The sequence below is a fragment of the Pinus tabuliformis genome, chromosome X (assembly GCF_031772625.1).
Source record: "Pinus tabuliformis cultivar Carrire ecotype Pingquan chromosome X, CPIR1, whole genome shotgun sequence".
In the NCBI taxonomy this organism is placed as follows: Eukaryota; Viridiplantae; Streptophyta; class Pinopsida; order Pinales; family Pinaceae; genus Pinus; species Pinus tabuliformis.
This window is the reverse complement of record NC_142308.1, coordinates 94,341,973-94,348,451: the sequence shown is the minus strand read 5'-3', so window position 1 is coordinate 94,348,451 and position 6,479 is coordinate 94,341,973. Positions and strand designations below refer to the sequence as shown.

Genomic DNA, 6,479 nt, shown 5'->3' with positions numbered 1-6,479 from the left:
TACGAAGTTAGTTACATTTATTTATTTATTTGAAAATGCGGTTCCTCCGGCTGGTTTACAGGTGCAGAGTTACGGTCAATCACATCATTTTACAGTATACTTTCGAACATAAACTCAGGAGGCCGTAGTCTAACTAGCTGGAGGAATAGTTTAGAAATTTCTGGAAATTTTGGTAGTATTTAAAGAATATTCGGTAAGGATTTTTGTAAATCCAAGTTATAGTGGTTAAATTTCAAAATTTTAAGTGTCCTAAATGTTTTTGATGGTGCTAAATCCATTCCACTATCAAAAATACGATTCAAAACACTATTTTTACAAAATGTTTTGAATTTTTTTCCGATTCCGAGACCTCGGTAGACAACTCGACTTAAGAGTGCCCGATCCAATTCTTGTTATATATAGATGTGACGAGCCTGTGGAGTACCTCATTCGTTGTGGGTGGCTAATTTGCTAGCAATGGCGAATTTGTTGTATTCTGAGCGGCCAGTGCTGGAATGTGCCGAGTTTTGTATAAAATTTTCCTTTCCTATCCTACTTGCATTGGCGGTGTCATGGGCATTCTTGTTCCAAGTGAGAAAACGGAGGTTGCCACCGGGGCCGTTTCCGTTGCCGATCGTTGGAAACCTACACCTCCTGCTCGGACACCTTCCACACCAAGCCCTAGCAACTCTCTCTCTCAAATGCGGGCCTCTCATGTCTCTGCGCCTGGGGTCCTCTGCCCTCACCCTAGTCGTCTCCTCCGCAGATATGGCCAAGGAATTTCTCAAGAATAATGATCGCCTTTTCGCTGGAAGACCTCAATCCATGGCTGCTAAGTATTTGTCGTATAATTTCTCTAACGTGGGCTATGCTCCGTATGGTCCTTACTGGAGACAAATGCGTAAGATCTGCGTTTTACAGTTGCTCAGCTCCAAACGCTTGGAGTCCTTCCGCTTCATAAGAGAAGAGGAAGTGTCTGCTATGATTCGTTCTATTATTGCAGACAGTGAGGGCTCTCATGTTCCCGTAAGCATTAGCAAAGCTGTGTCAACACTTGCGACTTCTATTATCTGCAGGATGGCCTTCGGCAGAAAGTATTCGGACCAACGGTCAATTGAGAGCATCAAAGAAAGTTTTCTGTTAGCCGGTACTTTCAATATCGCAGATTATATACCATACTTGGCGTGGCTGGATTTGCAAGGTTTGGGACGGCGATTTAAGAGAATACACAAGACGGTAGACCATTTCTTCAACAATGTGATAGAGGAACACGTTGCGCGGAATGACCCCAACGTCACCCCTGATCTTGTGGACGTTTTAAAGGCGTCATTGCTGTACGTCAAATGTTTTTTCACAATAAAACATTCAATTTCAATGACTTTTAAAAAGTAAAGATTGGTGTACGTTGTCTTTGCAGGATATGTTCGCCGCGGGAACGGACACGTCATCGATTGCGATAGAGTGGGGAATGTCCGAAGTGCTGAGAAACCCGCCATTGCTGAAGAAGCTTCAGGAGGAGCTTGAACGCGTGGTTGGAATGGAGCGTATGGTACAAGAATATGATCTGCCTTGTCTCGTTTATTTACAAGCTGTGGTGAAAGAAACGCTTAGACTCCACCCACCAGGGCCTCTTGCCATTCTCCATTTATCTTTGGAGGATTGCAGTGTATCGGGCTATGAAATCCCTGGTGGCACTTGCGTTCTGCTCAACCTTTGGGCGATTGGGAGGAATCCAAAGTCGTGGGAGGATGCAGAAAGTTTCAAGCCAGAGAGGTTCATGCAGGAAAAAACTGGGGCGGAAGAGGTGGATGTAAATGTTCAGAACTTTGAGTGGATTCCATTTGGAGCGGGACGGAGAGGATGCCCCGGACAGCAATTGGGAATGCTGGTTGTAGAGTTTGGGATGGGGCAGCTGTTGCACTGTTTCAACTGGAGGCTCCCGGGGAAGATGAATGGGCAGGAGTTGGATATGAGTGAAAGGTTTAATGGACTGACACTGCCCCGGGCTTATGAACTCGTGGCTGTTCCAACTCCTCGACTCTCTGTACTCTGATTTTATGTTGACGTTCCGAACGGTCTTCCTTGGTTTCAATAAAATAGACACATGTTTATCGTGTTTGGTTTAGGTTAATGTCGTGTTGAAATAATAGATCTCTCGAAGCCACGCATGTTTTCGGACCTAAAACATGGGAGGACCCGGTCTTTTGCTCTCGGATTGTTGAGACAACCAAGTATCATGGTTGTATTATGGTTGTATTGAGGAGGCTTAAGTTATTGTGAATGTTTTCTATTTTTACTAGGGGAAGTTTAGAGAATCAATTGAGATTGAAAAAGGCCAAACAATTTCAATAGAGATAACGGCTAGAAGATCAACTGTTGTTGGATCCCTAGTTAGTTTTTTTCCCGTCTTCTTACCAATCTTTGAGTTTATTAGAATGATTTGAGTTTTATTTAATAGGCTCTATTAATAAGTTATACAATATTAATATCCAAAAAAAACATTACTATTATTAACGATTAAATAAGAATATAATAATAATTAAAGTTATAATATCAATGTCAATGTTTTAGGAGTTATAAGTCCATAATTTTTGTTTTTGTCTTACTAGTCTTTTTATAATTTTCCATCAGTTCCTTTCCCTTAGATTTATTTGATGACCCCTTTTATGACTATCATAATGGGATTATAAATGATTATTAATCTAAAATTTATTAGATAAATTAAATATACATGTTTAATTATTGGGCTCTACTAATAGGTTATACAATCTATTAGTAACATTAGGATAATACTATTACTAACTATTAAATAATAATAATATAATTTTAAATCTATAATATTAGTATTACAGTTATAGTGATATTAGGGTAATAGATACACACTATTATTAATATTAATCACTATTAAACATTTTAACTTAAATATAGTAACTTTTTACTTATTTATTAACATTCCTATAACTATTCTTAATATAAGTTAGTTAAGCATTATAATATTAAAATGAAATATTCATAAAATCATTAATTTAACATTCAGAACCCAAAATATATTTTAATAATATATACATATTTGTCTATGTCCTTATCCCTTAGTCCATGTCTAGTCTAATTGTCTAGTCAAAGTTAGCTGTTACTTAGTCAAATATAATCATCAGTGGCTTGTAGCCATTTCCTAGTCAATCTTAGCTGTTGGAAGATTTGTTCTCCCTATTAAAATGCAGCCATGATCTGATTCTTCAACTTGTTGAACCACACTCTCGTTAGTTCGAAACATGTGGACAAATATTTTATAATGTGATTTACACCGAAAAAATTTTCATACTTAATATGGATCACAGAAGCCTCATTCCAACAAATAATTATAATAATATTTAAACTAAAATTTCACTAAACTTTAACCATAATCATAATAATATCCTCATAAAAAGACAATTACATTAATATATAATCATTAATTGTGTAAAATCAATTATAGTTGTAACATCGAGCTTTAAATGGTGATGATTCTTCTCCATGAAGCATCAAAGATTGAAGTTCAATGGCTAATTTATTGGGTAATGGAGTTCTTAACAAATTTTCACATGCTACATGAATTAAGCATCAAATGTTTGTGATTATCCATTAATCTATCTTTCAAACTTCCAAACGCATAATAATTATTAACTAATAAATGAGCATTGAATTATTAAGAGCATTGATATGATAGGAATTTCTTTTTCATTTTACTTTCAAGATTGAATAAGTATGCGTTTAAGATTAGATTTTAATTTAATATCCTTTAAAAATTAGTTGTTACTTTATTTTTTTGCGCTTATCCACTTGAAATGTTGATGAATTATTTCCTTCAATCTAAATGATTATACTTTTATGGAAGTTGCGGGTCTATAATATTGGAAAATTGATCATTTAAATTCAATGAGAAATAAGGAATTGAGCTGCTGCCTGAGTGAATTATGTCTTCAATGTTTTAGCACTCATGTCTTCAATGTTTTAGTTTTTATGGAAGAAAGTCTCTTAGACAATGAACTAGCAAGGAAGAAGCATTGACGTCCCAAAAGGAATGATAATGTGAATGGAGATATGTATAATGATGAGACTCAAAGATCTAGATCAAGACCATGCCCAATTTCAATGCTATAATTGAGAGAAAGATTGATATTCTAATGCAAGATGTTGCTAAAATCAAACCAGAGCTATTAAAATGGAAATGTTCCAACAAGTAAGCTAAAATTTGTGCCCCATTGAGGGTCTAGTTTACATAAACAATTGAAAATTATTTGTTTTTAGCTTATTATTATGATTATATATCATCTTTAAATTGTTTGGCTACTATTTAACTTAATATTTCCTTTTCTTTAGTTGAAATGTATGTGTTTGTTTTTTTTTATAGGGTTTCAAATAATAGTAAATGTTATGTATTTGAGATATATGTTAATAGTTGTTTTACCAATTGAAATTTAATAAAAAGCTATGATGAGAAATTTATGTGTTTTTGTTTGTTTGTTTGTTTGTTTTTTTTTTTTTTTTTTAAATAAGGTATCAAATAATAGTAAGTGTTTGTGACATATGTCAATAGTTGTTTTAAAATTTAAAAATAAATAAATAAATTATCAACATGCCAAATAATATATTAAATAGGTTTATGATAAAATGATGTATAAAACTATATTAAATATTGAATTTTCAACAATAATAATATAAATGTTTCGATTTTATTTACTTATTATAATTTTTGATCAATAATAGACATATAAATATAAAATATAATAATTATATAATAGTAAATGGTTAATTTAAAAAAATAAAAAATATTTCTTTTGATTAATGATTTTTTATTCATTAAATTTATTCTCTATAATTATTTTCACATAAATATCTATTTAATAATTAAAATCTAAATATATTTTTTTATTTTTATAATTTAATTTAGTAAAAAATACTCAAAACATTATCTTCAAAGCATATTGAAATTTCAGAATTTCAATCAAAAACATATTGAAATTTGAGAGTTACAATTAGTTTCAAATAATAGTAAATGTTATGTATTTGAGATATATGTTAATAGTTGTTTTACCAATTGAAATTTAATAAAAAGTTATGATGAGAAATTTATGTGTGTGTGTGTTTTAAATAGGGTTTCAAATAATAGTAAATGTTATGTGTTTGAGATATATGTCAATAGTTGTTTTACAAATTGAAATTTAATAAATAAATAAATAAATTATCAACATGCCAAATAATATATTAAATAGGTTTATGATAAAATGATGTATAAAACTATATTAAATATTGAATTTTCAACAATAATAATATAAATCTTTCAATTTTATTTACTTATTATAATTTTCGATCAATGATAGACATATAAATATAGAATATAATAATTATATAATAGTAAATCGTTAATTTAAAAAATTTAAAAAATTTATTTCTTTCTATTAATGATTTTTTATTCAATAAATTTATTCTCTATAATTATTTTCACATAAATATCTATTTAATAATTAAAATCTAAATATATTTTTTTTGTTTCTATAACTCAATTTAGTAAAAAATACTCAAAACATTATCTTCAAAGCATATTGAAATTTCAGAATTTCAATCAAAAACATATTGAAATTTGAGAGTTACAATTAAAAATTATATATAAGTAGGTCAATTATGTCTTTTCAATATTTCTTTACTTCATATGTATGATAATAACGTTTGTGAAGTCATTCTATTACCATATATTTTGTTATGCAGTAAATATAAATCTATAATTCCAATAAAAACATATATATTTATCCACTAAAATTTGAATTGAATTTCATTTTCATATTATATCTATATAAAATTAATTTTATAGCTAAGTGGTATCCGTGTAAGTCAAATTGGGATGATTATCTAATGGTAAATGAAAATTTATATCCATTTATATGTTAAAATATCCATAATTTGATTTTATACTCAAACGAGTAATATTAAGAATTATTGGTTCTAAATAAAAGATTATACATTCAATTAAAATATTTTAACACGGAAGTGCTGCAGTTATTAGTGAGCTCTGCAACAAAAAACCTAATGGCGGCGAGACGGTGAAACCCTTGGCGCAGCGCGAAGGAAGGCCCAGAAGGCCGACAGCAACCCGGACCAGTAGAAATCGACAGCGAACCGGGCAACAACGGTATGACAGAAGATGTCAAGAGGGGAGGGATCCCCTCCTATCGCGATATGGTGGCAGGAGAGGGACAGAGCAGCCAGGAGACAGAGGAACGGAAGAGCGCAGGACCAGTGCTAGGAACTGCCTGGCAAACAGGCCGCAGAGGAAAGTGCCTGCCATGTGCAGCGGAGAGACCCAGATTCGTGATTCCAGCAAATAAACTGGAAAAGTACAGAAGCTATATGAGGGATCGTGCCCTCATCTGCAAGTTCGTAGGAGTCTGGCCATTGGAAAGAGATCTTTCCAAGTGGATCCAACAAAAAATGCAGCTCTAAGGCCACATCGAGCTCAAGCTAGG

The 6,479-nt window shown here is 32.1% G+C and overlaps 1 pseudogene; it reads left to right on the top strand.

Moving 5' to 3' along the window:
- The first annotated feature begins 456 nt into the window (after positions 1–456).
- LOC149138562 (cytochrome P450 71AU50 pseudogene) lies at positions 457–2,032 on the top strand (annotated as a pseudogene).
- Positions 2,033–6,479: the final 4,447 nt, after the last annotated feature.